We start from the raw sequence: 27384 nt of genomic DNA, 5'->3' as shown, positions 1-27384 counted from the left end.
TGGGAAGAGTCAGAGTGAGGATGGAGGAGAGATATAGGGTGAAGGGGAGACAAAGTAAAGTTTAAGAGAGAGTACATTTTATTTTATTTATTCATTTTGTATTTCTTTTTTTTCTCTAATACAGTAGGACTAGAGTAATAGATATGTAAATACATAGCAAATGGATATGTGTGCAAGGAATATAATGAGTATATTTTTGAGAAGTTAAGTTGTACTGTATAAACACAGACTCAAGTTTTTTGTAATACTGGATGTTAATAATCGTACTTTTCTAACACTCATTTATCATTCCTCAATTTTTCAATAGTGAAATGCTTGCTGTTAAATAGCTAAGAAAGCATTTGCTCATTGTGATATAAAAGGAAAGCATGGATTCATAAGTATCTAATATAACAACGTATCTAGGAGCTATACAAAGACCTATGAACATGTTAAGTACAGAATAGTATATACATATATATGTATATACATACATATACACATGCATGCACCCACAGGCATACACGCACATATATATTTAACCATGAGTAAATAAACACGCGTGAAGAGTATGTGTATAATTTATTATGAAATAGTAACTATACATATTTCTGAAAGAACTATACACATCTAGAATTTACACAATCAGATTATAAATATTTATCAACACAGGCATATGCAGTCCATTGCTGTCTGGATATGGTGATTATGAAGGAAAGAGCCAACTCTTGAGTAGTGTTCTGAAGACAAAATAGTTATAAGTGAATCTTCTATTTGGAGGTAATGAATTCCATAGTGTGGCTGCTTGAACAGAGAAGGATGTACCACCTACTGTCTTTTTCTTGTATGGTGGTGTTTTAAGGCGGGGTGCCAATCTTGAGCAGAGGATTCTTTGTTGAATGTATTTGGTTATTTTGTTTCTGATGAAAAGCATTCCTGTTCCATGTACAGCTTTGTGGGTGATACAAAGCAGCTTGAAGGTGGATCTTCTGGCAACCGGTAACCAGTGTAGTGCTCTCAAGGCAGGGGGAAATGTGGGCTTGCGGCTTTACATGCAACAGTAGCCTGGCAGCTGAGTTCTGAATGGATTGTAGTTTTTTTAAATAATAGATAGAGATGATTCATTGTAGAGGCCATTGGCATAATCCAGTTTATATAGAACAAGAGAAATAGTAGCCTGCACCTTGTGTGGAAATCCGAGGTGGGGGAAGATGCGTTGCAGAGTCTTCAAGGTGATGAAGATTGATTGTGCTAATTTGTCCACTTTAGCATTCATTGTTAACTTGGAGTCATGGTAATTTCCTTCAATACTTGAGGAGGTGGTCCCAGATCGTCAGGCCAGGCCAACAGTGGGTCATAATGTTTCCAGTCGCCACATGAGTATTTCCATTTTGGAAGCATTCAGTTTGAGATGGCTCCAAGTCATCCAGTGATAAAAGGCTCTAAGGCAACAGATTTGTGAGTTTTCAATGTCTTCAGGGCATTCCAATTTAAGTGGTATTTGTGTCATCTGCATAGTTGTAGCATGTGAGTTGAAAATCATTGATCAATTCTCGCAATGACATAATGTATATGTGAGATGATTGATCCTTGAGGGACCCCTGCTTTTGTGAAATAGAGTTTGGACGAGAAGGGGGAAGAATGTTATCCAGCTGAGAGCAGTCCCTTGTATGCCGGCTTTATGGAGTCTTTGAATTAGGGTGTCATGGCCAACAGTATCAAAGGCAGCTGAGAGGTCCAAGAAAAGTATTGCAGCAACTCCATTGTGGTTGACTGTATTTTTAAGATCATCCCACATTGCTATGAGTGTTGATTCAGTGTCTCCTCCTGGGGGGGAATCCAGTTTGGTGGTCTGAAAGTATGGGGTTGTCGTCAATGAATTGTGACATCTGGGCAAATGTTACTATTTCTATTAGTTTGCCCAGGAAAAGTCCATTTGTAATTGGTTTGTAGTTGTTGGGGTCATGCGAATCTAGGTTTATTTTCTTTAATAACAGACATATGTATGCCTTTTTCAGGTCTTCAGGAAAAGTTCCTGTAGTTAAGGAGTTATTGATGATTCCTCTTACAGGTGTGGCACCAGAAGTAGATAAAATAATGTTTTTGAAGATGTATGGTTGGCAAGGGTCAGAAGGGCTGCCAGAAGGCCTGTTTGTTTGTACAAAATCCATAAATTCACCTTGTGATATTTGTTTGAAGGAGTGCAAAGGATGGGTTGGTTTACTCTTGGAGGAGATTTTAGTTAACTGGTTAGTGCTGATGGTTTTCTTCTGTTTTAAATGGGAGTCCAAAGTGTCTGCCTTTGTTGTGTAAAGAATTGCCAGTTTGTTTGTGAAATCTTGAGTAGGGGGATGACTTCCTTCCATGCATTTAGGTTTTTGAGAATTTTATAAAATTCTATAGTTGTAGATTTAGCATTTTGAATTCTGTCAAAGCCTGTTTTTAGCTTTTTTGATTCATTTGTATATTCTGTTAAGTTTGTGAGGAGAAACAAGAATATGCCAAGAAAAACTGGGATACAATGATTGAGGTGATAAGAACATGGAATATTAGGGGCTTTTGGCAGCTGGTAAGGGAGGGGGAAAGGGTAGGAACTATGCAGAGTCTGGTTGGAGAAGAAGACTGGTATAAGTATTTGTCCTCAATATATAAAGGTACCGATGATGAAGAAGGTTATGGTATCATTAGGAAGCTTGGCGGGAACATGAGATTAGCTTTCGCCCCACAAAAAATAAAAGAAACTATTGCAGCATTAAAATTAACTAAAGCGGCAGGCCCAGACAATCTCCCAGCAATAATAATAACAAAAATAATATTGATTGGTGGACCGAATTTCTCCATGCTACTTTTTGTAAAATTTTGGATCATGGCCGTTTTCCAGAGAATTGGAAGGGTGCCAGGATAAGACCAATTTTCAAAAAGGAGGATCCAACTCAACCAAAAAATGATCGGCTGATAAGCCTATTAGATGTAGGTGAAAAGGTATTTACAAAGCTATTGCTGGGGTTAATCAAAGAATAGGCAGATGATAATGATTTGACACCAGTAGAACGAGGTGGCTTTAAAGAAGGGCAATCGGCAACCGAACAATGCATTAGTCTGTGGGCACTAGCAAAAAAAAATCTGTGGAAATGTGAGGCAGCCTATTTTGCTGCTTTGTTGATTTTCGTGCCACGTTTGACTTGGTAGATAGGAAATTACTATGGGATATGCTAAAACAGTTAGGGGTTGGTCTGGATCTATTGTCACTCCTTCAGGGTCTGCATTTACAAAATTGTGCCCAAGTAATTTTAGATACGAGTGGCTCACTTTCAAAGAGGATCCCCATAAAGAATGGCCTTTGCCAAGGTTGCGTGTTGGCCCCAATATTATTCTCATTATTTCTGTCAGACCTGCCAGGGTTGTTACGGGAGGTCAAAGGCTTAAGCCCAAAAATGGATGGTGTGCATGTTTCCTGTTTATTATATGCTGACGATCTAGTGATAATGGATATGACGGAGTTAGGGTTACAAAGGAAATTGGAGGTGTTTTACTCCTATTGTCAAAGAAAAAAATGGTAGTAAATATAGAGAAAATGAAAATAATGTCTATAGGGAAAGAGAAAAGTGCATTTACCTACCGTCTAGGAGGAGAAAAAATAGAGAAGGTAAAAGAATATAAATATTTAGGCATATGGTTGGACTCACATTTGAGATGGAAAGTCCATACCGAAGCCCTAAAAAATAAAGCTCTATCATCAGTTTGGGGATTAAAACAATTCAATAATAAATATGGGGTCCTTCCTTCCAGCCGGTTATTTCTGCCTTTAATGCTATGGTATGTCCCCAGTTCCAATATGGAGTGGAAGTTCTAACATTTTCTGGGAAATTAAATTTGGAGACAGAAGAAAGCATTTGCGTAAAGCGTATGCTCTCACTGCCCCCTTCAAGTATGCTACAAGCTATAAGAGCAGAATGTCAAATGACGGCATGGACTTAACAGGGTCTACAAGCAACACTGAAGTTCTGTTTAAGTATAAGAGATGAAGGGAACTGTAAGATCACAAGATTGTGTAAAAAATAAATAACAACAAGCGAGTTACATTGGGCTCTACAAGTGAGAGGACGTTTAGAAAAGATCTGTGTCCTCTTAGGCTTACCCGGCAACCAGCGGTTTGGTGCACAAATTCCGAAACCTAATCTACGAAGAATAGTGAAGGAGAGAGCAGGAGACCTAGACCTGAAGTACTTAGAGAGTAAAATATCAACTCAGGCTATGGTTGTTGGATGGAGGAATCCTGAAAACTTTCCCTATATAGAGGCTCTACCTAACCCAAGATTAAGAAACTCAGTGTTACAGTTCCGAATTGGGCTGAATCCAGGCTAAAGAGATCCCAAGGTAAAAGCATTCCTTAAGGATGCTCAGGGTCTATGTACATGTGGCTTAAAACAGAAATATACTATGCAACACCTACTTTTGGATTATCACTGGTTTTTAGAAGTGCGTAATAAGTTTTTAAAACCAGTTCTTAAGGAATATAATATTATTAATCGGACCAAGCGCTTAGGTTACTCATTGATATGAGATTTTTAAATGTAACCTGTGCATTGGGCCTATTGTTAAGTAGTCTAAGAGGTGTTTTAATTGGAATTCTAGGGTCCGGTATGATGTAGGATGTAAACAGGAATTAAGAGTTTTAAATATTATAACTGGTTGATGGTATTTTAGAAAATTGTGCCAAGTTATAACAAGGCAAGAATTTAAATATAGAGCACTTTATATCGGAAATTGCACTTTATGAGATTATAAGGACTTTATATCGGAAATTGCACTTTAGGAGATTGTAAGGACCTGAGTTTAATTAGCACTGTATGTGGGATAAATCCGGTTGGCGCGTTGCACTTTATGAAATTGTAAGAATTTTAACCTTGTAGGAAGTAAAGAGGAATGAAGAGTTTTTCACTATAATTGACTATTATAAAATTATATTGGTCGATGGTATTCTCGAAAATTTTGCCTCGCCTTAAGGAAATACGATAAAATGCGGTGCATTTTATATCAGAAACTGCACTTTATGAGATTGTAAGGACCTGAGCCTAATCAGAATTGTATGTGGGATAATCTGGTTGGCACACTGCACTTTATGAAACTATAAGAACCTGAACCTTAAATTAATGAACTATGTAACTAGAGCTGCTTATTAAGACTTAGAATGATTTAAGAATTTTGTATGTGAATGTAGTATGTAATAGAAAAAATGTGTGCATTTTTTTTTTTTTATACTTTTAATGGCTTATGCCAAATAAAAGAATTTGTGAAATTGAATTGATTGACTGCGAATTTTATAAAATTCTTTAGTTGTAGATTTATCATTTTGAATTCTGTCTAAGTATGTTTTTAGCTTTTTTGATTGATTTGTATATTCTGTTAAGTTTGTGAGGCTGAAGTTTGTCTTGAATGTTTGTTTTGTGCCCAATCTGTTGCAGCCTTCTGATTTGTTGCTTTATCTTTTTAAGTTCTGTGTTTCTCCAAGGTTTTGGTTTTCTTTTGTCCCGTTTAGTTTTTCTGAGTGGTATTAGGACATCAAAAGCTTCCAGTAGCCACTCAAAGTTTTAGAACAAAATTTATTGTGGCTAGATCTATGTTGGCTGTTAGCTGTGTTTTTAAGTCTTCAAAATTAAGTTTGTTCCATGGTCGATATATGTATGTATGTATGTATGTAAAGTGCTATGGGGCATGTTGATTTGTTTTATGCCAGAAAGTAACCAAATGGTGGTCTGACCATGTGACTGACGTGATGCTTTGAACGGTAACTAGTTCAGGGTTTGCAAAAATGACATCTAGGGTGTGTCCAGCGATGTATGTGTGATTGCGTACAATCTGATAGACGTTCAATGTGACAAGGCCAGCGCTGATAGCTTTTGGATGGGGCATATTGGGTTTGTCAAATCAAATGTTTAGGTCCCCAAGAATGCATGTTTGAGTATAATGTTATAAGGTTTGAGACTTTGCCTATTAAAGTGTCTGGGAATGTTGGAATTGTTAGGTGGAGGTCTGTAAAGGAGGAAAAAGTTACAGGAGGAAGTTGCTCTAGGTTTGCATCTGGTGATGAGGGCCTCACAACCTTTTATGGAAATGCTTTCTGTTTTACTGAGATTTATTGCTTGTTTGAATATAATGGCTAGGCCACCTCCTCTTTTGCCAAAACGGATGTGTGAGATGGTTTGAAAGCCTGGAGGTACATCTTCATGCAACACTGGGGTCATGTCATCTTCCAACCATGATTCTGTTACAAGTAGTAAGTCAGGTTGTGTGCCAGTGAGTAGATTGTAGATGTGGTGCTTGTTTTTTTAGAGTGATTGAGCTTTTATGAGTAGGCAGTTTAGAAAATATGTGTTTGTGGTAGAGTCATTTTGTTTTGGAGAAGGGTGAGCAGTATATTTTGAGCCTACACAGGTGTGTTGTTAGTTGTGATAACTGAATGAGGGTCACAATAGTCCTGTTTTTCTATAAAGTGTTCCTAGTCCAGCAGGCTTAGGAGGCATTTTGTTGGGTCTGTTCATGTTGGTGGTGGACTTGGTGGCTGAGAGTGACATGTGAGTGTAGTTTGTTTTGTAGAGTAGCCTTACTGTGTAATAGACAAGGGGGTGAAAAGTTAAGTGTGGCGTGTTGTTTATTTTGTTTGCATCTGTTTAGTGTGGAAGGAGTATAGGTTAGGGGTGGTGGAGTATGTAGATCATATTGTAAGGCTGTGCAATGGATCAGAGGCAGGTGTATTAATGTTGCTGTGTTGGGGTGCTTGTGGTAGATATTTGTGAAGAGTGAGAATGTAGGAGTAAAGATTGGTCCAGATTTGTATTATTTGTGTAGCCATGAGGGTGGGGTGTGGGTGTGATGGAAAGTATGAAAGTTTGTGTTATTTTGATGCGCAAGTGTGTGTGGTTTGTTTTGTGGAATAGTGAGAGGATATATTGATGAAGTGGGTTTCTGTGAAGTATTTGTATGTGAGTGCTGGTCAGTGGTATTAGAATATTATAGAGGGTGGTGATGTGTTTTGGGATAGAGTGTATGAGGTGTATAAGAGGGGATGGACGACTTAGGGGTGTGTGTTAGATTTGATCACTGGAAGAGGTAATATATGTGTTGGAGTGTAAAGATTGTATGGTTGTGTGTAATTGGGGAGGAGAGGGGGAGGGTGTTGTGGATGGTGAGATGAAAGGCTGGGTTTAGGTATTGTCATGATAAAAGGGGGTCTGGAAGGAGCAAATAGAAGATAGAGCTGTTGGTTTGTATGAACAGGGAGTATGTATCTGGATGGCTGAAAGTAATGTATAATTCGGTTTTATGTTGGGTGGCCGACGGCAGGATGTGTTAGTGGGAAGGGACAGAGTTGTGTTTGGTGTGAGAATGAAGGTGTCAATGTAGTTGTGGTGGTTATGTGTATAGGTGTGGTATGTGGGGTTTTCTCCTGGTTGATGAGACATTGCAATCTGAATGAGGTCTGTTAGTGGTGCATGAGTTGGATACCTTTGCTGATATTGTGTTTGGATGTTGGAGGATGTATAGGGTCCTTTTTAGTCAATGAAAAATTAGGCAGCATTTGTAATACAAAAACTCACTTAAAACAAAATGTTATAGTTATGTACTGTAATTTACTAAAATCTATACACAAAATTAATTATATAATATAAAAATGGTTAATAACATTTTATAATAAAATGTTAATTTATTATTTATAGAAAACATTACATGTTTTATGTATGTGAACACTGTGGGTGGGGGAGGAGCCAAGATGGCGACCGGGATGGATGCCTAGAGCGAGCGCTCCATCCCGGATCTGTTACAAATATCCTGCGGGCGCCCCCGCGGCGACGGGGGCGCGGTGGCAGCCTGGATTCGAGGGTCGCGTCCCGACGGAGCTCGAAATTGACGGAGGAGAGCCTCCAACCCGAGCTCTCCTCCCGGATCAGGAGCCGAAGCGTGGAGCGCCCGCCATCTTGGATCGGCGGAGGCGCAGAGCACTGACCTGGACCGTGGGCCGCGGGTGTTCAGCCCGCGAACTGGAGACCTGCCGCGGGACCCCCTGCACCCGCGCAGCACAGGAGAACGCGGCGCATCGGGACCAGGAAGCGCCTCTCGCCTGGAGCCACCGATAACAAGTAAGCTGCGGCCCGCCCCCTTACACGGTATTGGGGACGGGGGCACCATCCCGGGGCTCAAAAACACACAGGTGGCGCCAGGAGCCCGGGGGCGCTGGGCGGCCAGCCCCTGAGAAGAGGGATTGCCGCGAGGGTCCCCAAAAAAAAAAAAAAAAAAGAAGGTGGAAAAAACAAATAAATAAATAAAAATAAAAACATTAAAGTAAGTGCTGCTCTGTACTCGGGGGGTGCTCCCCCTACCGCCTGGACCCATGGGGAACGCGGCCACTGCAGAGGCGCTATATCTGCATGGGCAGAATGGCCTAACCGAAGCGGGCGCAGACGTCTGAAGACCTGCTCTCCTCCAGGCAGTTGGATACTCCCACATAACGGATGCGGCAACGGGAGAGGGCTTGTAAAAATTTGCTGCGGCCTACCAACCGTGGGTGAAGCAGAGAGGCCGGGCCCGCGCGTCCCCTCCTCCCCCCTGCTCTCGTGCCCCTCTAGTGGAGCGCCCCACCGGGCGCCGGTCCCGCCTTGGATGTGCGCTGGCACGGGGAGGCCAGCGGGAACGGACTAGGGCACTACAGGAGCTAAGGCTGGCATAATTAGCCTCCAGCCAGTCTGGACCAGACTCTTTCCCCCCTGCACCGGGGTCAACTGGGATTGGACGGCACCCCCTCCGGCGCCCCGAAAGTCAACAGGGGAAGGCCATGAATACCAGGATCACAAACTAGGCCCAACTAAAGCCTGCCCCCTGGCACGAGACCTGGCGACAAGGACCCACAATCTGAGCCGCCGAAAAGGGACAATAAGGGGGGGAAGCCCGCCACAACTCAACACCGAGTGGTGCCTTGCTGTGACCCGCGGCACCCCCCGCCGGGCGTCCACAATGGCGGGCAGACAGAAATCAGCCAAGAATCAAGATCGAACCACACAAAGCCCAGCGGCCTCCGACCAACAGCCAAATCCGACTCTACAAACGGAGAGCACACTTGCATCACAATCCGTGCAATTGGAAAGGGTACTACAAGCGATAATGGACACTAAAACCTCCCTGGAAGGTAGAATAGATGCAGTATCACAAGACCTGAACCTACTTCGAGTGGATCATCGCAAGTTATCGGAAAGAGTCAAAACAGTGGAGGAGGGACTGACCGAGCTATCTCCCACGACCCAGGATAACCAACAACAGATTCAACGCATGGATGCGGAATTGAAGGCGCTATGGAAAAGAGCGGAAGAAGCTGAGAGTAGAACGCGCCGGAATAACATTTGCTTTCTGGGATTTCCTGAAAATATGCAACAACAAAGCATGGAATATCCCTGGAACAATGGCTAATCAAAGAGGTGCTAGGCGGGGCCCCATCGAAGTTATTCACTGTGGAAAGGGTGCACAGAATTCCAGGCCGGCCCCCGCTCCCTGGACAACCACCCAGACCATTGATCGCCAGATTCTTAAACTTCCGGGACCGCAATGCAATTCTACAACAATTCCGCAACAAAGGCCCATTCAACTACGAGGAAGCAACCATCAATGCATATCCAGACTTTACCCAAGAGGTGCAAAGAAAACGCAACTCATACATCAAGGTCAAACAATGCCTGCGCGAAATAAATATTAAATATGCATTACTTTTCCCTGCCAAGCTGAGAGTGATAGCAGATGACCGTACCCACATATTTAACTCCCCGGAAGACGCTTGGACGTGGCTACATGCCAAAGGCCTGGCACGCATGACCGGCGAAGCTGGGGGGGGAGAAGAATGGTTGTCCTCGACATCAAGGAAACGATCCAAAAGACGTACTAGGGTTCAGCCGTCTGCCCAACAGGTAGCGGAAGAAAGAGCTAAAGTCTTGAAAGAAACCCCCCCTGCTGACACGAAATAACTTTGAAGTAATCAGGGAACTACCCGAGATCAACTCGGACTCGGGCACGACTAGCTCTGCCTCTACTATAATAGATGACTCAAAAGGACTGAGGGTCACCCCCAGAGCGGCGGATGATCTCTGACCACTCCCAAAGACACCATCTTCGATCTGTCACTCTGGGGAGAAGTGATCGGACGCTTCGGAGGTTCCGGGCGCGACGCGGATCCTCGGAGAAGCAGCATCCTATTCAACAAATTTGTATCTTTTGCATAAACTTATCCTTGCTCGGCGGGGCCGTGGGCTGGGGGGTGGTGGGGCGTGGGGGGGGACCAGGGGGTGGCACGCACCTCGGGGGCGCCCATCAGTATTAGCAGACAAAATCTACGGACTGGTGTGTGCCACACAAACGAGACACATCAGACCGCCATGATAACACCACCATTGTTATCCAGCAGGATACAGGGTTTTCTATATATATACGAGTTAAGTAGTTTCATATTAGTAGATAAGAGTGTGAGGGGATTAGTTGGGGGGGAGGGTAGTAGTAAATTAATAAAAACACACACCATAGACTCAACACAAATATGCAAGCACTGCTGGGATAGGCAAAAATACTCAATGGCACAATCGGAGGGGCAACCCAGCGGAAGACCAACGAGCAAGACTGAGGCACTGAAGCAGAACCACCCCACGCTTTCTCATGACACCACAAAATAACCGCAACAGCAATCATTACGATATAATGACATGGAATGTAAGGGGTATGGGCACAAGAAATAAAAGAGCTCGCATCCACGCACGCCTCAAGCGATTGGGAACACACATTGCTATTCTCCAAGAGACACACTTACTGGAACCAGACTTGCAGGAGCTCCGTACGAAATGGGGCGGACAACTGGTAGGCACAACATACTCCACGTTCGCACGGGGAGTATTGATATGGATCGCAGGTAGAGTCCCATTCCATCAAACAGCACATAGAGTAGACCCAGGAGGTAGATTTGTGGTGATGGAGGGCCAGCTAGACGGTAAACAACTTTCAATAATAGGTATATACGCCCCAAATGGTGGCACAGCGGGATTTTTAGGCACCCTCACACCGGCATTACTAACAAATCCATCAGCTCCGGCAGTTTGGGGCGGGGACTTCAACAGCATATTAGACACCACTATGGACAGATCCAGCGCAGTAGCAAGGAGAAACATCATAACCCCACTGCAACACTGGGCAGGCGACCTGAGGCTCTATGATATATGGCGTACAAAACACCCCCTCCAAAGGGAATACTCATTCTACTCAGCCCCTCACAGAACACATACTAGAATAGACATGATGTGGGGTACTCAGGACATAGTCACCTTAGCGACTGGAACGGAATATCTAGCGAAAACAGTCTCAGACCACTCACCGTTGATAATATCACTAGGCTGGGGCAGGAGTAGACGGGAGATCCCAAGCTGGCGATTACAAGTAGAGGCGCTCCAAGACTCGGCTTTTGTGGACACCTTAAACACCGCACTACGACAGTACTGGGAGACAAACAACCTAACTGCAAACTCACGCGCCGTGGAATGGTACGCACATAAAGCTGTGATTAGAGGGCAGTGCATCAATACACGCTGGGGAGTAAGACGCACACTTCACTCGGAAATAAATAAAATTGAAAAGGATCTAAGATCGGTGGAAATAGCAACTGCGCGGGGGGAAACCCCCTACACAACTTTAAAAGCAATCCGCATAAAATATAACGAAGCGGACAGCAGACTTCGATGTCATGACTACAACTATCACTTAATGCGCTTGCAAACGGAGGGCGACAGGTCGGGCAGAATGCTGGCTTGGTTACTCCGTGAGGATAGACAGCATTCTCCCATTGGAGCCATCCGTGTGGATGCCCACACCATGGCCACCACACAGGCAGAGATAAATGAAAAATTCAGAGACTACTACAAGAATCTATACACCAAATCCACCTCGTGCACAGCCACACAATTTGAATCTTTCTTAGGGGACTCCCCTCTACCGCAATTATCCCAAATAGACAGGGACACCCTAGAAGTCCCCATCACGGCGGGGGAAATAGACCTAGCTCTATCACAGATGCCTAGGAACAAATCGCCTGGAATAGACGGCCTCCCAATAGAGTATAATTCCACATTCTTGCCTCGCTTGAAACCTCAACTACTGAAGGTGTTCGAGGAGGCCTGGACCACTGAATTGCTACCCCCTTCTCAGACGGAGGCCATGATAGTGGTAATCCCTAAACCGGGCCGCGACCCCACGGACGTCAAATCCTATAGACCACTTTCACTTCTAAACCTAGACTGTAAGATATTGGATAAAATTCTGGCCAATAGACTTGCTCCCATCATTCATACCCTAATCCATGAAGACCCGAACGGCTTCATCCCGAAGAGGAACTCTTTCTTAAACATCCGAAGACTCTTGAGCGTAATAGGGGATACCCCCCCTGAAGCATACAACGAAATAGTGATTTCACTAGATATTGAGAAGGCGTTTGATACGCTGGAGTGGGATTTCCTCTTGACTACAATGAGACAGATGGGAATAGGTCCTAATTATGTGCGCTGGGTCTGTACACTATACTCCAACCCGCAAGCCAGAGAGAAAACGGGTGCAGTGATCTCTGACAGTTTTCCCGTATCAAGAGGCACGAGACAAGGCTGCCCTCTCTCCCCGCTATTATTTGCGATAGCAATGGAGCCACTAGCAGCCAAAGTGCGCTCCATGGCAGATAAATGGGGAATAAACAGAAACGGAACATACCACGCAATCTCGCTATATGCAGATGATGCTCTTATATATACCCGGAAGGGCACGGAGTCGTTATCCTCCATAATGGCACTCCTAGCGGAATTCAGTAGGATATCTGGCCTAACAGTAAATTGGGACAAATCCTGCGTGTTCCCACTGTCAAGATGGCCACCAGAAAGGCAGGAGGTGGCACCACGTGGGCACCTGAAATGGTGTTTTGAAACATTTAAATACCTGGGGGTCCATGTATACCGCAGCTCGGAGGACCTCAGAGATGGCAATTTGGGGAGAGCACTAGCCTCCATGAAAGGATCCTTACGCTTCTGGAACAAATTACCGCTGTCCCCACCGGGTAGGGTAGCGATAGCAAACATGCTGATTCTGCCTAGGTTACTATACTAGTTCGCGGCACTGCCAATCATCCTTCCACGCAGCTTTTTTAGCAACCTAAACACAACGCTGCTGCAGCTCATATGGGGGGGTAGCAGAGCGCGGGTGGCACTCTCTACACTGCAGCTACCGGTGGACATAGGCGGACTGGGGGCCCCAACTTCGAGCTTTATTATGCAGCGGCGCAACTACAGTGGCTGCAGCTATGGCTCCACAATCCGTCAGCTGATGAGTTTGTATGGATGCAGAATCAGATAAAAGGAGCCCCCCTGTTAACATGGCTGGCAAATAAGTACCCCAAAAATAAACCCACCAACCCACTAATGGCTGCGGCACATACATGCTGGATGAAGTATGTCCAGAAGGGACACGGAGCGATCCCATATACCCCGTATGTCCCACTGGAACATCCCCTAGACCAACAGACATCAACGTTGCACTCGTCTCGAGTGTGGTCAGAGGCGGGAATACGGTTGGTGGGTGACTGTTTCGAAGATGGCAAATTAATGCCATTTGAGGCCATCCAAGCCCTTACAGATGTGAACCCTGGTCAATTTTTATCGTATCACACTATATGCCACGTAATTAAAAAAACTTGGGGAACAGGAGCACTAGAACCAGAGACGTCCCCATAATACATCACATACTACAGGACGACCCCCAAACCAAAACAATCTCTAGGCTACACAAAATTCTAAGCAAATCTCCAAAACCCAACCTAGAAAGAGCCAGGGAGAGGTGGAACACTGTTCTTCCCGTCCCGATATCTCAAGAAGACTGGCCGAAAGTACTGAGTCACGCCCGGGAGATATCGAGGAACCCCAGATTCCGGTATACCCAGTTCAATTATATTATACACCAAACGAAACGCATGTTCCCCGACACAGCACCGACATGACCTAGATGCAAGGAACCATCTGCCCACTTTTACCATATGGTCTGGGAATGCCCCCGGGTGCAAATAGAATGGAACAGGGTGGTGGAGCTACTATCAGACCGGACGGGACTAGTGCTGGAAGCGGACCCCAGATCTTGCTTATTGGGAATGAGGATAAGGGCAAAAAAACATAGACACCTACACAAATTTGTAGACCTAGCCTATGTGATGTATAAAAGGCTGATAGCAATGCACTGGAAAGCACCTAATGCCCCAGACCAGAAATCCTGGCATACCCTCACATTGAAGTGGGCCCGCACAGAACACCAGGTGCTCAAACTGACACGAGAAGGTCGGACACACACGGGGTGCGACACCTGGGAAACAATGGTATCCAAATACGAAGCAAAAAATGACGACAAACCTCCATGATGGGGCCCCTACAACACTTAAACCACACTCACCGGAATATAACCAGTCGTAACAGTGAAGGTTATGTCTAAGACAAGCACACCGTGACGAAGAGCTTATCTTCACACCCCCAAAAAAAGGGGTCAACCATCATGTGCACACTGACATAGGACAAATAGTAAAAACACAGGACACACCAGGTACTCCCACTGCCTATTGATAACGAACGCAAGAGTGTACACCTCAAGTTTCCACTGGAGAGCGAACACAAACAGCAGATGCTTCATGGCAACCACAAGGGGAGCCTCTCCGATATCCAGCTCAAGCCTAACATTATGTGCAACGCAGCAGAAAACAATAATACTGGAAATGATACATGGCTAGTTAAGTGTGTAAATGGGGGGGGTTTGGATGTTTAAACGGAAAACTATTTCAGATAAATGTGATCCTGTAATATTCCTGATCATTGCTTGTACTGTTATCTGCTATGTAAAACCAATAAAAAAAAAAAAAAAAATGTTTTTAAAAACACTGGGTTGATTAACCAACAGAGAGAAAGCATCCTTTAAGTCTTTGCTAAGGCCATTGCAGCTGCCTCATATCATATGTCAATGCAGCGTTAGCCATTGACTGTGTAGGACGATGGCTCTCTATATGGAGCACTAAAAGAATTACACTGTGCAGAAAGTCCAGTGGATCCCCAATTGGTTGGCAGAGGCAAAAGTAGATAATATTAACGCTCTCTTTTGAGATAGTGTGGGCGAGCAGTTAGGCTTATCAGAGGGCAGTGCAAAGCATTTGTTGTACTCACAGAGGCAATAAATAATACACACACTAAAAGAATAAATCAGAGACCAATTTAGAAAAACAACACTTCTTTTTATATGTGTTTTGAAACCAAGAACATCATAAAAGAGTAGGTACTGCTTTTGCTATTATTTCTTACAGGTAAGTAAAGAGTTCAGACATGTGTGCCTTTATGCACAATGCAATCCTATAGAAGGAAAAGTCAATAATGCTTAAATGTAAGTACACTCAGTTTCAGGGGTTCACCTTCTGGATTTAGGGATATAGGGGCCCAAGGTCCAAAGTACTATCAGTAGCTCGTCGGGAGCTCCCCAAATTCCACTGGGAGCAGGGTGCTAGTGAGGTTGTAACTGGGTGTGCTACAGAGAAAGGGGGGGGGGGGCAGAAACATACTGAATAGGGGGTCTTGGGAACTAGTCAGAGAGCTCCTAAATGAGGGCCTATGCCACAATGGGCCTTAAAGCAAGGGGGCATTGCTGGTTCTTCAGGACCTGGCCCGGATGGCTCGGGTGCAGAGTGGATAGGGTTGCTGGGCTCTGTGCGCAAAGATGCTCCTTGCAGTTAGGGGCCAAGAGCTGGCAGGGGCAAAATCAAGACTGCTGGGCCACTCACGTAGTGGGTCTCAGTGATGCTGACGTCCCTCACTGGCTGCTTAGTCCTGGTGCAGGGAAAATCCGGAATGGACTCTCACTGGTGATGCTTGATGCAGGACGTCCGGTACCTTGGGGATTGGTGCTGCATGGAACAGTTGGTCCTAGTATCGTCATACTTGGTGGGGAGGCAATCCTGATCATCCGGAGCACAGTTACCTCCTCCTGGTCATCTGCTGCATTGGATGGGGCCAGGGAGCTGCACGGGTGTGGACCAGACTCTGCTTTCCAGTGCCTGCAGATTGCAGGGAAGTAGCTCTTCTCCTCCAAGGGAGACTGGCGGTGGTTTTCAAAAAGCTGGTAGGCTACCCGAGGCTTTGGTAGTTCTCCAATTTGCAGAACTAGTCACTCTGTCGCGATTGTCAAGAGAGGTACAGGCAGGCAGTGTTTTGCATCAAAAATTCCACAACTCTTCTGCTGTTATAACCAAGCAGTGACTCTTCTTCGTACTTCTTCTCTTGATCCATCGAATCTGAGTTCTTTGGTTCAGGGGTGCTATCTAAATACTCAATTTAGGGGAGTTGAGGGGAGTACCAGGTAGCAGCCAATGGGTTGCCTACCCTTAGGGTGAATACACCCTATATACGACCATTTCCACTCGGAAGTGGTCATAAACTTGACCCTAGAATGCTACTTCCATTCAAAACAAGATAGAGGAATTTGAAAAGTGGTGTCCACATCAGCTGGTCCACCTTAGGGTGAGACTAGTATGATGTGGGCACACCTACTAATCTTACTAATTTTTCCATCTGTCTTGCCACCAAGAAGTGGGGACAGGACGGGGGGGGTGGCCTTCTCCGCCATCTGTAGAGACCTGGGTCGCATAACAAAGGCAGCTGGTCTTTTGAAGCTTTCCGTCCTGGAATGTCCATCCTGCCTGGAAGAGGTGATAACACCTCCCCCTAGAGCAGGCTTTGTTCCTGCCCTCCGAAAGTGCTGGCTCTCATCTCAGGAGGCCAGAAATCTGTTTAGGGTGGCTTTCCTGGTGTCAAGACACCAGCAGTCGGGTAGGTTTTCAGGGGGGCACCTCTATGGTGCCCTCTGGGAGCATGTATTAATAAATCCATCACTGGATTCAGTGAGGGTGCATTAATACGAAATGTTTGATATCAAACAAACCTATGTTCAGAGAAGCCATCATGTAGATGGGGAATGGGTATTGAGCAGTGTCCAGCACATGTACTTAAAATGGCTTCCCTGTCCACTTACCATGTCCATGAATCGACAAAGACATAGCAAGGGTATGTCTGCTTATGCAGATATGTGGGGAGAGCACTAGCCTCCATGAAAGGATCCTTACGCTTCTGGAACAAATTACCGCTGTCCCCACCGGGTAGGGTAGCGATAGCAAACATGCTGATTCTGCCTAGGTTACTATACTAGTTCGCGGCACTGCCAATCATCCTTCCACGCAGCTTTTTTAGCAACCTAAACACAACGCTGCTGCAGCTCATATGGGGGGGTAGCAGAGCGCGGGTGGCACTCTCTACACTGCAGCTACCGGTGGACATAGGCGGACTGGGGGCCCCAACTTCGAGCTTTATTATGCAGCGGAATGCACCCTGCCTTAGGGCTGTTGGCCTTCTGTGGGAGTGACTTACAATTATCTCATGCAGGGGTAGAGGACCTGGTACATGGAGATGAGGGACAGATCGTGTTTTCACTTTTGCGTGCACCAAGACACATAGCCTGCGATGGCAGCATTGTGTGTGTTTGGTGAGAGGTCCCTGAGGGTGGTACAATTCAATTTGCAGCCCTAAAACCACAGACCAATAGGAATCCCAACCCCAGTACCAATCAAAATAAAAGCCCTAAAACCATAGTCCAATAGGAGCCCTAGTACCAATCAGAACGCAAACCCTAATTCTTAAGCCAATAGATATACTAGTCTCAGCAGCCAATCATAACAACATATGCAACAACCAATAGAAACTTATATAAGGACCAAGTGTGTTGCTTCACTCTTCAGAATAACAGAACTATGCACTTCAGGATAGTTTAAGGCACAATGTAAAGCAATCACTCTCAGACACCTTAGTGAGTAGAATAATCAAGTTTATTTAAGGGGCAAGTTCTCATATGGCAAAACTAACCCAATCTAATATATATCATGAATAGCATGAGAATAATTGTGAGAATATAAGCACTCTGTGATATCATGAAGAATAGCACGAAAATAACTGCAAGAATAAGTGCATATAACACACGCACACACAATATGCTTCAATGCTTATAAATTGAAAGGCTTCACCGAAAAGAGATTCTGCATCCCTCCGCCGCACACCAAGCCGGGGAACCCAAATCGACTGGCACAGGGAATCTCCTTCGGGACAATCAGTCCTCCTGGCGTTGCGTCCAACCCAGAAGAGAGTTCCTAAACCAGTCCATCCAGGCCCCTGACCTTTATAGTATTTACTAACGCCCAGGAGTCTTTTCTAGAAAAAGACCCCCCCTTTACAAATTGTGCAATCGGCGGTACCTTGTTCACCCTTCGAGATGTCTCCTCAGAACGGGCCAGGTTCCCAGGAGAGGGCTCCAAGGTGAAGCTTGCATTCCTCCTTGAGTACAGGCACATCCCCCTGTTGTCCTAACTGATAGCTTGTGGAATGTAAATAGCGCCCTTCGTATCAGGCAGATGGAGCGAAGTTGAGCAGAAAAACACCCCACCCTGTAGCTTGCCGAAGCTTGTGGAAAAACACAGAACAGTGTTTCACGCACAGAACCGGACTCGACAAAATGGAGTCGTGAACCAATGTAAAATGGAAGCAGAGGCCAATGGTCCATACCCTGCACCACTGTTTACCTTGCACGTAGTGCATGTAGCAATAGCAATACATTCCACCCTTGGACCATTTGGCCAACTTACAACTAAGTATATCCTATAAGCTAAAATGGCAATGCTCTTGGGCGACACTGAGATAGAAGGTTAGGCACACACTGAATACAACAACATAACTGAGTTGCGCGCTTGCAGGGAAAGGCTATGAGATAACCAGAGTAAGTGTCTACCACTGTGCAGGCATACTGACACCCTCTGCTCACTGGCATTGGTCCAATGTAATCAATCTGCCATATCTGTCCTGGCAATTTACCTCTGCCTAGCTGGCCTCTCACCACCTGTGGGACCGGTCTGTGCTGTGTATGCTGACAAATAGGACATTCAATGATTGCTGTTTTAATCAAATCCAGGGGAAGATGCATCCCTCTAATCTCGGCCCACCTGTGAGTAGCCTTTTCTCCAAGATGTCCGCATTTCTGGTGTGCCCATTTAGCCATTCCCACCAAATCAGAATTCTGCGCCTCCACTTCAGCCTCTTGAATCTTGGCTCGATCGTCTGCAAGACAATTGAACCATCGGTCTAATGAATCAGTTGGACAGTGAGCGTCCACATGAAAGACAGTCACGGTGCTTTGAGGTAACATCTCCCAGATCTCCTGCCATAACTCCTTCCCCCACACCTCTTTGTTATGGATTTTGTACTGATGTGCATGCCACGTGGGAAGCCAAGTAGCTAACCCATTGGCGGTAGACCAGGAATCTGTATAAAGGTGACATTTTCCGGGTAGCTCTTGTTTCAAAGCTTGATACACGGCATAAAGTTCTGCAAACTGGCTACTTCTTCCCTGTCCTGTAGTTGTTAAAAGCTTATTTGTAACAGGATTATAGGACACTGCTTTCCAGTGCCTTTTCGCTCCGACATATTTTGCTGAGCCATCTGTGAACCACACATGTTTTTTGTCATCTGCAGACAAGTCTGCGAACGGCTGGCCCCACCCTACCGGGGATTCACACACCGGAGGTACATCGTGCAACATTTCTGAATTCTCCACTGGAGCCTGCGCTACCTGCTCATGCAAAATGGCTGTTCCTTTTGGACCCGCTCGTGCCCTGTCCTGGACATACCATTTCCATTTTATAATGCTGGCTTCCTGCGCATGTCCAATTCTATGAGTCTTAGGGGAACTCATCACCCACTGTATGATGGGAATTTCAGGCCTTAAAATCACATTATGTCCCAATGTAATTTGCTCGGTATCAACCAGGGCCCAATAGCAAGCCAGCAGCTGCTTCTCAAAGGGAGTATACCGCTCTCCTGCCTCGGGTAACTTCTTTGTCCAAAATCCTAGGGGCACCCTCTTTCTTCCTTGTTTTTGCCATAAACCCCAATTAGCATGCTGCCCCTGGACTGTCACATTCAGCTCGATGTCTCCCTCCCGAATCGGCCACAAATCCAAAGCATGCTGAATGGCGTCTTTCGCCAATTCAAACGCGCGCTGCTCCTGCTCTCCCCATTCAAACGCATTCTTCTTTCGTGTAACTTTGTACAATGGGGCCAAAATCTGAGACAAATGGGGTATATGCTGTCTCCAATACCCGAATAGTCCAATAAAACTCTGGGCTTCCTTCCGATTTCGCGGCACTGCAAATTCCTTAATCTTTTGTTTCACTTTTGGCAACACTTCTCTGTGTCCCTGATTCCACTGAATGCCCAAAAATGTCACGCTCTGAGACGGTCCCTGCACTTTCTCGGGGTTAATCTCCCACCCTTTATTCTGCAAATGTTCCACCACCCTGTCTAGCTGAATCTGCACCTGTTCTTGTGTCTCTCCCTGCATCATCACGTCATCTATGTAGTGGGAAATTTGCACTCCGAGAACCACTGGTACTTCCTCCAAATGCTCTGCCACCAGGAGGTGACAGATAGTGGGGCTATGTAAATACCCCATGGGCAATCTACAGAAGGTGTACTGGCGCCCCGCCCACTGGAATGCCAGCTGAGGCTGGCTCTCAGTGGCTATTGGTATCGTAAAGAACGCATTGGCAATGTCAATGGTGGCATACCAAGTCCCACTGTGTTTCTGTATGTTCTCAATCAAGGAAATGGTGTCTGGGACCGCCGCAGCCAGAGGAGGTGTATATTTATTCAATTGGCGATAATCAATGCAAATCCTCCAACTGTTATCACTTTTACGAACAGGCCAGACGGCATTATTCCACACAGTGGTGATGGGAATTATTACCCCGGCCTCCAGTAAGTCATGTATAGTCTGGCTAATCTCCTCATGTCCTCCCGGTATTCTGTACTGTTTCATTTGAATCACCTTAGTGGCTTGGGGAAGTGTTACGGGAGGAATCTTCAACAGCCCCACCCTTGCGGCGACTATTGATATAAATCTTTTGGAACCAAATTGATAACATCCATCTTCCAAATGTAGGGTCATCCCTTTCAAAATGTCAATCCCAATAATGTACTCGGGAATGGGCACAATCAAGACAGTGTATTCTCTCTTTGGAAGTGCCCCTATTTTCATGGGAACCACTATCTGCACTGCTGGGGTTTCTTTTCCGCCCAATCCCGTAATGGTGAAGTACTGTCCCCTGAATTTTCTTGGGTTTCCATGAATCAAAGAGGCCTCCGCTCCGGTGTCAACAAGGGCTCGAACTTTTTGAACATTTCCACGTTTCCAATAAATTTCTACTTTGACATGAGGTCTGTTATCTTTGCGAGCCCATCCCTGCACCGGAGTTTGACCTGTTTCCTAATCTATTTTCACTATGCGCACATCAGAGTCTGCCCAAGTCAGATCTGGATATAGTCTGCGGTAATTCTCAGGGAACTCCTCCTCCCTGTCTCTACTTCGCAACCTCTCTGAGCTTACCAGCTCCCTCTCCCACTCTCTTCCTCAGGTTTTCTCAGAACCTGTCAGTTCCCGGTCTCTCTCCCTGCTCCGGGTTCCCTCTGAGCTTCGGTGCTCTTGCTCCCAATCTCCATCATCTGGGGATCTCTCTCTACTGTGGGGCTCTCTCCCTCTCTCTCCCTTTTCACCCTCGCGCTCCTCCCATCCTGCCTTTCTCTGGTTCACCACTTTGTTATCCTTCTTGTTCCCTTTCCTGCTTCCCTCCTTTTTATCCAAACCGCGTTTGCGGTACATCTCCCACATGTCCTTGGTGGTTATCCCATCAATGTCATCCCTGGCCACCCCATCTTTCAGCAAGGCTAGAAACATATCACGCCTTGACACCCTGTTGTTATCAGTACGATTCTCAGACCGTGAATTCCTCTCTGGCTTAGTCCACTCCCCTAAATCACTTAACTCATGCACTGCTTCTACCACCTAAGACAATGGGTTACCAGTCTGATTGATTAAAAAAGTCATGATGACATGCTTATATGCAGGAGGAGCGTCCCTAATCAACCGGTTTCGCACAGACACATTTAAAATTCCATTCATCAAATTATGAGCATTACCCAGAAAGATAGCTGTTTTCATCCCTTCTTCCTTCAATCTCTGTACTGCATCTCTCAAAGTATACCAACGTTTATCATTAGGTGGCCAGTCTGACTCTGTCGGATACTTCTGAGCACACCCCTGCGCCGCTAACTCCTACAAATTGGTCATGGGACCATTCCCTGGATAAGTTCTAAACTCATTTTGGATAACCGGGTCCATACTTAAAATACAAAGCCTCGGGCGTCGCCGTGATCTAATTGGACCCCCTGACCCCCCATATCATGCACTCGCACCATCCACGTAAGCAATGTTTCCCCAGACCTCTGTCGAAATCTGTCTATCACATCACTTAGTTCTTGCTGTGTATAATCCTCCAGGGCATCCAACATCACCCCTCCAGGGTTAGCTGGGCTATGCTGTAACTTTCGCTGATATATGGGCTGCGCACGGACAACATTCCTGCGCTCTGTCTTTTCCTGACTAACATCTTGACAGTTATCACCCCCGGACTCATCTGAAAAATCAGACGTATCCCAGATGTTTCCATCCCAAAATTCAGGGTCAAAGGCTAATCCTGCCTGAGAGATAGCTAAATGTACCTTCTTTTTATTAAATTTCCCTCTTAGTTTCTTGTGTTTATATTGAGCGACGCTAACGGCCATTCTCTCTGCAACCAGCTGGTACATTTCAAGCTTATCACTTAACAATTTATTTTGACAAGCTTACATGGTAGAGGAATTTCAGGCTTCTACTAACTCCTTCTCCAGCTGCTCGTGGTCTTTCTGTAACTGTAAACATTTTTCATACAACTTTCAGTACGCAGAAAGCAAGATCCAGCCTCGCCTCCCTAACGTACAAATCTCCTTTCCCTTGTCAATTGACACTTTTTGTAAACATGTAAGAACATCTTCAGGTTCTGCATTTAACATACACGCATTCCAATTTTCACACAAACCAGCACAACGTGACCATTCCTGAGCTAAAAGTTTATAGGGGGCAGTTTCCCACCCCGGTATTTCTATGTCCGGATTTGCTACATGAGAACTTGCTTTTGAACTCGCTTTGATCTTATTAAACATTTTTTTTAAATCCTGCCGACTATGCCAATTTGTGTTGCTTCACTCTTCAGAATAACAGAACTATGCACTTCAGGATAGTTTAAGACACAATGTAAAGCAATCACTCTCAGACACCTTAGTGAGTAGAATAATCAAGTTTATTTAAGGGGCAAGTTCTCATATGGCAAAACTAACCCAATCTAATATATATCATGAATAACATGAGAATAATTGTGAGAATATAAGCACTCTGTGATATCATGAAGAATAGCACGAAAATAACTGCAAGAATAAGTGCATATAACACACGCACACACAATATGCTTCAATGCTTATAAATTGAAAGGCTTCACCGAAAAGAGATTCTGCATCCCTCCGCCGCACACCAAGCCGGGGAACCCAAATCGACTGGCACAGGGAGTCTCCTTCGGGACAATCAGTCCTCCTGGCGTTGCGTCCAACCCAGAAGAGAGTTCCTAAACCAGTCCATCCAGGCTCCTGACCTTTATAGTATTTACTAACGCCCAGGAGTCTTTTCTAGAAAAAGACCCCCTCCTTTACAAATTGTGCAATCGGTGGTACCTTGTTCACCCTTCGAGACGTCTCCTCAGAACGGGCCAGGTTCCCAGGAGAGGGCTCCAAGGTGAAGCTTGCATTCCTCCTTGAGTACAGGCACATCCCCCTGTTGTCCTAACTGATAGCTTGTGGAATGTAAATAGCGCCCTTCGTATCAGGCAGATGGAGCGAAGTTGAGCAGAAAAACACCCCACCCTGTAGCTTGCCGAAGCTTGTGGAAAAACACAGAACAGTGTTTCACGCACAGAACCGGACTCGACAAAATGGAGTCGTGAACCAATGTAAAATGGAAGCAGAGGCCAATGGTCCATACCCTGCACCACTGTTTACCTTGCACGTAGTGCATGTAGCAATAGCAATACACCAAGTTAACTTAAGCCCAAGCCCCTGTGGAAGGGAGTATGGAGATGCTGCTCTATTCAGAATCTCCTTGGATGCTGACAAGCAGAATCCAGACTTCCAAGTTAGCAGAGTCCTCTTTCCAGGTAAGGGACAGATTGAAAAGCACTGAAGTACTGCTGGTGGCACACTCATATATTTGTCTTTTTCAAGGCACAAGCAAGTGGTACAGACACTTTCTAAACACAGTTCAAATCACAGAAGCAGATTAAGCAGTCTCCTAAACACACACTGGTTAGCCACTCAGTGTAGGTAGCATTTTTTTAAATACAAAAGAAAAGAGGGGGTGGGGGGTTGGCTTTATGCAGTCTTTTGCCACAAACTAGGAGGGAAATTTCAAACAGTCTCAAGCAAAAAAACAGCAGTTTACCAAATAACAAGAATTCCCAGAAAGCCTGAGTCACTTACCGGTCTCCTATAATTTCTTGATCACTGAGCGCATGGAAAGCAGGTCTCACATAATGAAGGTAAAACCTCTAAGTACTCACTTCTAGATGCCCTGGGCTACAGCTGACAGCTGGGAAGAGAGCATACCCTCTTACTTGTGTAGATAAAACATTGTCCATACTGACTTAAACAACCTTCTTGCGAATGTGTGGAAGAAATGCTTCAAGAGTAAATTGAATAGCCAGCAATTCTAGGTGATAGATGTAGAGGCCCTGCTGTGTGGATGTTCACAAGACTTGGATTGTGTGATCTTGGAGATAAGCTCCTCATGCACCCCAAATCAACATTAGATTCTCTCATAGACCCTCCGCCTGAGATTACTGTGGTCATAGGTGCTGTTGTAGGGGACACGTGTGTAAGCTTGCATGTGGCACTACTAACAGTGCAGGATGCCAACCTGCCCAGCAAAAACATTACTGTTATTACTGTTACATGACAATCTGGCTGAAAAAGAGGTAACAGATTTTGGAAAGCGTTGACCCTAGCCAGACTTGAATAAGTGTTCCCCACCCATGAGTCTAGAGTTGGGTAGCCTCGAGGTAGGGTTCATGAAGCCCAGCTGTAAGGAAATGCCTCCTTGGCATGGTTACCCCCTGACTTTTTGTCTTTGCTGATGCTAAGTTTTGATTTGAAAGTGTGCTGAGACCTGCTAACCAGGCCCCAGCACCAGTGTTCTTTCCCTAACCTGTAAGGGCTGCAGCATGTCTTATGCCACCCTGGGGACCCCTCACTCAGCACAGACACACTGCTTGCCAGCTTGTGTGTGCTACTGGGGATAAAACGACTAAGTCGACATGGCACTCCCCTCAGGGTGCCATGTCAACCTCACACTGCCTATAGAGTATAGATAAGTCACCCCTCTAGCAGGGCTTACAGCCCTAAGGCAGGGTGCACTATACCATAGGTGAGGGCATAAGTGCATGAGCACTATGCCCCTACAGTGCCTGAGCAAAACCTTAGACATTGTAAGTGCAGGGTAGCCATAAGAGTATATGGTCTGGGAGTCTGTCATGCACGAACTCCACAGCACCATAATGGCTACACTGAAAACTGTGACGTTTGGTATCAAACTTCTCAGCACAATAAATGCACACTGATGCCAGTGTACATTTTATTGTAACATACACCCCAGAGGGCACCTTAGAGGTGCCCCCTGAAACCTTAACCGACTACCCGTGTAGGCTGACTGGTTTTAGCAGCCTGCCACACTCCAGACATGTTGCTGGCCACATGGGGAGAGTGCCTTTGTCTGAGCAGATGAACTCATTGACAAACTAGGTGCTGCCAAATTCTTAAGTACCTTTGACTTAACAGCAGGGTACTGGCAAATCAAAATGGCACCAGGAGCAAACGAAAAGACAGCATTCTCCACACCTGATGGGCATTATCAGTTTATTGTTATGCCCTTTGGTTTAAAGAATGCCCCTGCCACCTTCCAAAGGTTGGTGAATCAAGTCCTTGCTGGCTTGGAGTCCTTTAGTGCAGCTTATCTTGACGATATTGCTGCCTTTAGCTCCAGCTGGCAGGATCACCTGGTTCACCTGAAGAAGGTTTTGAAGGCTCTGCAAGCAGCAGGCCTCTCTATCAAGGCATCCAAATGCCAGATAGGGCAGGGAACTGTGGTTTACTTGGGTCACCTTGTAGGTGGAGGCCAAGTTCAGCCACTCCAGCCTAAGATCCAGACTATTCTGGACTGGGCAGCTCCAAAAACCCAGACTCAAGTCAGGGCATTCCTTGGCTTGACTGGGTATTACAGGAGGTTTGTGAAGGGATATGGATGCATAGTGACAGCCCTCACAGAACTTACCTCCAAGAAAATGCCCAAGAAGGTAAACTGGACTGTAGAATGCCAACAGGCCTTTGACACCCTGAAACAAGCAATGTGCACAGCACAAGTTCTAAAAGCTCCAGATTACTCCAAGCAGTTCATTGTGCAGACAGATGCCTCTGAACATGGGATAGGGGCAGTTTTGTCCCAAACAAATGATGATGGCCTTGACCAGCCTGTTGCTTTCATTAGCAGGAGGTTACTCCCCAGGGAGCAGCGTTGGAGTGCCATTGAGAAGGAGGCCTTTGCTGTGGTTTGGTCCCTGAAGAAGCTGAGACCATACCTCTTTGGTACTCACTTTGTGGTTCAGACTGACCACAGACCTCTCAGATGGCTGATGCAAATGAAAGGTGAAAATCCAAAACTGTTGAGGTGGTCCATCTCCCTACAGGGAATGGACTTTATAGTGGAACACAGACCTGGGACTGCCCATGCCAATGCAGATGGCCTTTCCAGGTTCTTCCACTTAGAAAATAAAAACTCTCTCGGGAAAGGTTAGTCTCATCCTCTTTCGTTTGGGGGGGGGGGGTGTAAGGAACTGCCTCCTTGGCATGGTTACTCCCTGACTTTTTGCCTTTACTGAAGTTTTGATTTGAAAGTGTGCTGAGGCCTGCTAACCAGGCCCCAGCACCAGTGTTCTTTCCCTAACCTGTACTTTTATTTCCACAGTTGGCACACCCTGGCATCCAGGTAAGTCCCTTGTAACTGGTACCCCTGGTACCAAGGGCCCTGATGCCAGGGAAGGTCTCTAAGGGCTGCAGCATGTCTTATGCCACCCTGGGGACCCCTCACTCAGCACAGAGACACTGCTTGCCGGCTTGTGTGTGCTACTGGGGATAAAACGACTAAGTAGACATGGCACTCCCCTCAGGGTGCCATGTCAACCTCACACTGCCTGTAGAGTATAGATAAGTCACCCCTCTAACAGGCCTTACAGCCCTAAGGCAGGGTGCACTATACCAT

Source organism: Pleurodeles waltl, chromosome 1_2, assembly GCF_031143425.1.
Source record: "Pleurodeles waltl isolate 20211129_DDA chromosome 1_2, aPleWal1.hap1.20221129, whole genome shotgun sequence".
Lineage (NCBI taxonomy): Eukaryota > Metazoa > Chordata > Amphibia > Caudata > Salamandridae > Pleurodeles > Pleurodeles waltl.
Note: the sequence above shows the minus strand (reverse complement) of the source record.